This window comes from Salvelinus alpinus, chromosome 27 (assembly GCF_045679555.1).
Source record: "Salvelinus alpinus chromosome 27, SLU_Salpinus.1, whole genome shotgun sequence".
NCBI lineage: Eukaryota > Metazoa > Chordata > Actinopteri > Salmoniformes > Salmonidae > Salvelinus > Salvelinus alpinus.
The window spans coordinates 9,478,571-9,485,091 of NC_092112.1; the positions used below are offsets into that span (position 1 = coordinate 9,478,571).

A 6,521-nucleotide genomic window follows, 5' to 3' on the forward strand; every position below is an offset into this window, starting at 1 on the left:
TAGATCAACAGACGATGCAATCGCCATTGCACTGCAAACTGCCCTATCCCACCTGGACAAGAAGAATATCTACATCAGAATGCTGTTCATTGACTTCAGCACAGCATTCAACACCATAGTACTCTCCACGCTCATCAAGCTTGGGGCCCTGGGACTGAACCCCGCCCTGTACAACTGGGTCCTGGACTTCCTGACGGGCCGCCCCCCAGGTGGTGAAGGTAGGAAACAACACCTCCAATACGCTGATCCTCAACACAGGGGCCCCACAAGTGTGCGTGCTCAGTCCCCTCCTGTACTCTCTGTTAACCCATGCCTGTGTGACCACACACACCTCCAAATCAATCATCAAGTTTTCAGATGACACAACAGTAGTAGACCTGATTACCAACAATGACGAGACAGCCTACAGGGAGGAGGTGAGGGCCCTGGCGGTGTGGTGCCTGGAAAATAACCTCTCCCTCAACATCAACAATCGTGGACTTCAGGAAACAGCAGAGGGAGCACGCCCCTATCCACATCGACAGAACCACAGTGGAGAAAATGAAAATCTTCAAGTTCCTCGGCATACACATCACTGACAATCTGAAACGGTCCACCCACACAGACAGTGTGGGGAAGAAGGCGCAACAGCGCCTCTTCATCCTCAGGAGGCTGAATAAATGTGGCTTGGCCCCTAAGACCCTCAGAAACCTTTACAGATGCACAATTAAGAGCATCCTGTTGGGCTGTATCACCGCCTGGTACGGCAACTGCACCGCCTGCAACCGCAGGGCTCTCCAGAGGGTAGTGTGGTCTGCCCAATGCATCACTGGGGGCACACTGCCTGACCTCCAGGACATCTACAGCACAAGATGTCACAGGAAAGGCCAAAAATATCATCAAGGACAACAACCACATGAGCCACGGCCTGTTCACCCCGATATCATCCAGAAGGTGAGGTCAGTACAGGTGCATCAAAGCTGGGACTGAGACATGGAATCACTGGCCACTTTAATAATGGAACACTAGTCACTTTAATAATGATTACACACTGCTTTACTCATCCCATATGAATATACTGTATTATATTCTACTGTATTTAGTCACTCTGGCATTGCTTGTCCTAAAATGTACAATATGTATATATAAAATGTATATTTCTTAATTCTATTATTTTACATGTGTGTATTGTTGTGAATTGTTAGATACTACTGCACTGTTGTTGCTAGGAACACAAGCATTTCGCTACATGATTTGAAGGGATCCGCAATAACATCTGCTAAATATGTGTATGTGACCAATAACATCTGCTAAATATGTGTAAGCGACAAATAGTATTTGGTTTGATTTGATTTAGATATGTTTAGGGGTAAGGTGACTAGGCATCAGGATATACAATTGAAGTTGGAAGTTTACATACACTTAGGTTGGAGTCATTAAAACTTGTTTTTCAACCACTCCACACATTTCTTGTTAACCCCTTATGGCTCCTGAACAGATTCTATCCCCAAGCCATACGACTGCTAAATAGCTAACTAAATATCTAACTAAACAGCTAACCAAATAGCTACCTAAATAGCTTACCAAAAAGCTAACCAAATAGCTAACCAAATGGCTAACCAAATGGCTAACCAAATGGCTAACCAAAAAGCTAACCAAAAAGCTAACCAAAAAGCTAACAAAAAGCTAACCAAAAAGCTAACTAAATGGCTAACCAAATAGCTAACTAAATGGCTAACCAAATAGCTAACTAAATGGCTAACCAAATAGCTAACTAAATGGCTAACCAAATAGCTAACTAAATGGCTAACCAAATAGCTAACTAAATGGCTAACCAAATAGCTAACTAAATGGCTAACCAAATAGCTAACTAAATGGCTGCATGGAACCTTTTTATTTCATGAAATGTTTTTACACTGACTCTATGCACACTCAATGGACTCTACACACGAACGCACATGAGCACACACACTCACATACAATCATCCTAGATGCTGCTGCTAGTCTGTTTGTTATACACTGTATATACAGCAGTATGTGGACACCCCTTCAAATTATTGGACTTGGCTATTTCAGCCACACCCTCTGCTGACATGTGTATAAAATTGAGCACACAGCCATGCAATCTCCACAGAAACACATTGGCAGTAGAATGGCCTTACTGAAGAGCTCAGTGACTTTCAACATGGCACCGTCATAGGATGCCACCTTTCCAACAAGTCAGTTCGTCAAATTTCTGGCCTGCTAGAGCTGCCCCGGTAAAATAAGGGCTGTGTTTTCGTGTAGACTCACCCTGGCATGACATATTGATAACCGTGTAAATCTCTCTAGGACAAGGTGACTTTTATCAATATGTTTGTTAAAAAGTCACCTTGTCCCAAAGAGATTTACATGGTTATCAAAACGTCATGCCAGGGTGAGTCTACATGAAACACAGCCCTTATTTTAAGTGTTTCTAAAATCCCCTGTGGGAAAAATGAATTGTGGAAAAACGATGTAGGATGCCACCTTTTCAACAAGTCAGTTTGTCAAATTTCTGCCCTGCTAGAGCTTCCACGGTACAACTGTAAGAGCTGTTTTTGTGAAGTGGAAATGTCTCGGAGCAACAACGGCTCAGCCGCAAAATGGTAGGCCACACTCCCAGAACGGGACCACCGAGACTTAGCGTGTAAAAATCGTCTGTCCTCGGTTGCAACATTCACAAACAAATTCCAAACTGCCTCTGGAAGCAATGTCAGCACAATAACTGTTCATCGGGAGCTTCATGAAATGGGTTTCCATGGCCAAGCAGCTGCACACAAGCCTAAGATCACCATGCACAATGCCAAGCGTCAGCTGGAGGGGTGTAAAGCTCGCCGTTATTGGAACAAGCTTTAACTTCCTGACTGATATCTTGAGATGTTGCTTCAATATATCCACATAATTTCCCTCCTCATGATACCATCTATTTTGTGAAGTGCACCAGTCCCTCCTGCAGCAAAGCATCCCCACAATATGATGCTGCCACCCCCGTGCTTCACGGTTGGGATGGTGTTCTTCGGCTTGCAAGCCTCCCCCTTTTTCCTCCAAACATAACGATGGTCATTATGGCCAAACAGTTCTACTTTTGTTTCATCAGACCAGAGGACATTTCTCCAAAAGTACGATCTTTGTCCCCATATGCAGTTGCAAACCGTAGTCTGGCTTTTTTATGGCGGTTTTGGAGCAGTGGCTTCTTCCTTGCTGAGCGGCCTTTCGGGTTATGTCGATATAGGACTCGTTTTACTGTGGATATAGATACTTTTGTACCTGTTTCCTCCAGCATCTTCACAAGGTCCTTTGCTGTTCTGGGATTGATTTGCGCACCAAAGTACGTTCATCTCTAGGAGACAGAACGAGTCTCCTTCCTGAGCGGTAATGATGGCTGTGTGGTCCCATGGTGTTTGTACTTGCGTACTACTGTTTGTACAGATGAACGTGGTACCTTCAGGCGTTTGGAAATTGCTCCCAATGATGAACCAGACATGTGGAGGTCCACAATTTTTTTTATGAGGTCTTGGCTGATTTATTTAGATTTTCCCATGATGTCAAGCAAAGATGCACTGAGTTTGAAGGTAGGCCTTGAAATACATCCACAGGTACACCTCCAATTGATTCAAATGATGTCAATTAGCCTATCAGAATCTTCTAAAGCCATTTTCTGGAACTTTCCAAGCTGTTTAAAGGCACAGTCAACTTAGTGTACCTAAACTTCTGACCCACTGGAATTGTGATACAATGAGTTATAAATGAAATAATCTGTCTGTTAACAATAGTTGGAAAAATTACTTGTGTCATGCACAAAGTAGATGTCCTCACCGACTTGCCAAAACTATAGTTTAAGGTCATAGTAGATTTGAGGAATTTGAATAGAAATTCCTCAACATGTCAACTACATGTCTGTTGACATACAACAGGGAAGCATTTACAGGTGGAATATCAAAAATGTCGCAGACGTTAATTGTATGGGTGTGTGTACTGCTTATTTTCATAGAGTATAATGAGTAGTATATTAATATATTTCTATTATACAGTAGTAGTGTATAGGAAACAGTCATTACTCAAACAGGGCGATATGTCAAGAATCTCTGTAATTAATATAGTAGTGTATAGGAAACAGTCATTACTCAAACAGAGGGATATGTCACGGCATGTCTGTCTCTCTGTAATTAATATCTGTCAATCAGGACAGGAGCTGTCTCCTTTATTACGCAATAAGCATTTCTATGTATCATCACTAGTAATGTTCAATCAGCCATTGACAGAAATACCATCCATGGGTATGACGACATATTTTTTTATGAAACGCTCCCATGATGTTTCATTCAAGGCATTATACACCTTCTTCTAATCCATAATATCCGTTTTACAAACGGAAAAACCAACGTCTGACAACTGACACTACATTTGACAGATCAGGTGACCTCTGAGGCCACAAATGCAGACACACCTTGTATACTTACCTTTTCCAAAAGAGTCAGTATACAAAGACTTGTTTTGGAGTTGGCAGAGTTGATTTGGAGTTGATAGGGTTAATTTGGAGTTGGCAGGGTTGAGTTGGAGTTGATAGGAATGATTTGGAGTTGGCAGGGTTAATTTGGAGTTGGCAAAGTTGAGTTGGAGTTGGCAAAGTTGAGTTGGAGTTGATAGGGTTAATTTGGAGTTGGCAAAGTTGAGTTGGAGTTGGCAGGGTTAATTTGGAGTTGATAGGAATGATTTGGAGTTGATAAGGTTGAGTTGGAGTTGATAGGAATGATTTGGAGTTGGCAGGGTTAATTTGGAGTTGGCAGAGTTGATTTGGAGTTGGCAGAGTTGATTTGGAGTTGATAGGAATGATTTGGAGTTGGCAGGGTTGAGTTGGAGTTGATAGGGTTAATTTGGAGTTGGCAGGGTTGAGTTGGAGTTGATAGGAATGATTTGGAGTTGGTAGGGTTAATTTGGAGTTGGCAAAGTTGAGTTGGAGTTGGCAGGGTTGAGTTGGAGTTGATAGGAATGATTTGGAGTTGATAGGGTTAATTTGGAGTTGGCAAAATTAACCCAGGGTTAATTTGGAGTTGATAGGAATGATTTGGAGTTGGCAGGGTTAATTTGGAGTTGGCAAAGTTGAGTTGGAGTTGGCAGGGTGGATTTGGAGTTGATAAGTTTGATTTGGAGTAGATAAGGTTGAGTTGGAAGGGTTGATTTGGAGTAGATAAGGTTGAGTTGGAGTTGATAGGAATGATTTGGAGTTGGCAAAGTTGAGTTGGAGTTGGCAGGGTTAATTTGGAGTTGATAGGAATGATTTGGAGTAGATAAGGTTGAGTTGGAGTTGATAGGAATGATTTGGAGTAGATAAGGTTGAGTTGGAGTTGATAGGAATGATTTGGAGTAGATAAGGTTGAGTTGGAGTTGGCAGGGTTGATTTGGAGTTGATAAGGTTGAGTTGGAGTTGGTAGGAATGATTTGGAGTTGATAAGGTTGAGTTGGAGTTGGTAGGAATGATTTGGAGTTGGTAGAGTTGAGTTGGAGTTGGTAGAGTTGCATACTGCAGAGTCATAACCCCAGGTGCTGGAATGCGCGCAAACAATTTCACCTGAACAGACTTGCAGATAAAATGGAGATTCTTCCAACTCAACTCAGGTAGCAAATACAATGCTTTCATATATCTACACTGGTAAAGCACTCATACCGTCAAGAAATGTCAATCACCTTACTCAAGGCATATGTTCTGTCCTCGGGCTTCATATTTATATTATAACTAATATGATGGTATACTTTTTTACTAAGTTCAAAAGACCCACGAAAAGTTTAGTTTCGAGGAAAACGTAAACAACAATTGATAACTCCAACCGCTTGGAAATACCTTGACGGAGGTAACGTCCGCTACGCCTCTAAAACACCGGAATCTGATTTGACGCATCTGACAGTTATAAAACACATTGAAGTTATTATATTTGCGTCTTACCTAATTAAAGGACATGTTCCTCCACGAGCATCTGCACAGAAATCTTCTATAGTTATCTCTAAAAGATTGGTTCCTAGTCCTGACTGACTCTGACTCCAACAGAAGGTGTATGTGGAGCAGGTATTTACTCGAGCCAAGCCACTCCCTTGCCTTGGTGGGTAGGCTACTTCCTTATTTCTGTGGCATGGACTTCTCTCTTTCTCTCTATTTCTCTCTGGCAATGTCTTTTGTGTTTTAGGCAAATAACGGATATTATGTTATAGTCAGCTTTGCAGTTGTTTTCGTAACCCATAGACATATTGGTGTTGGCCTATATTCGCTGTAGAACCACAGTATATTGTCTTTGCTGTAGTAAACATGCAAAAGCTACTTAAAAGTACTGGGATAATAGATAGATCCAAATGTGTCCAGTGTGTTTTCCATAGAAAGGATTTTTTTAATTTAATTTAATTTTTTACCTTTATTTAAATAGGCAAGTCAGTTAAGAACAAATTCTTATTTACAATGACGGCCTACCAAAAGGCAAAAGGCCTCCTGTGGGGACGGGGCCTGGGTTAATAATACAATTTTTAAAAACATA

The 6,521-nt window shown here is 41.7% G+C and overlaps 1 protein-coding gene across 1 annotated transcript in view; it reads right to left on the reverse strand.

Annotated features, from left to right (window-relative positions):
• Nucleotides 1-6,082, reverse strand: part of LOC139555939 (protein-tyrosine kinase 2-beta-like) — a 57,841-nt gene extending 51,759 nt beyond the window's left edge. Inside the window, exon 1 of the mRNA XM_071369341.1 lies at nucleotides 5,942-6,082. The gene's annotated coding sequence lies outside the window, so the exon portion shown is untranslated. The remainder of the gene's footprint in view (nucleotides 1-5,941) is intronic.
• Nucleotides 6,083-6,521: the final 439 nt, after the last annotated feature.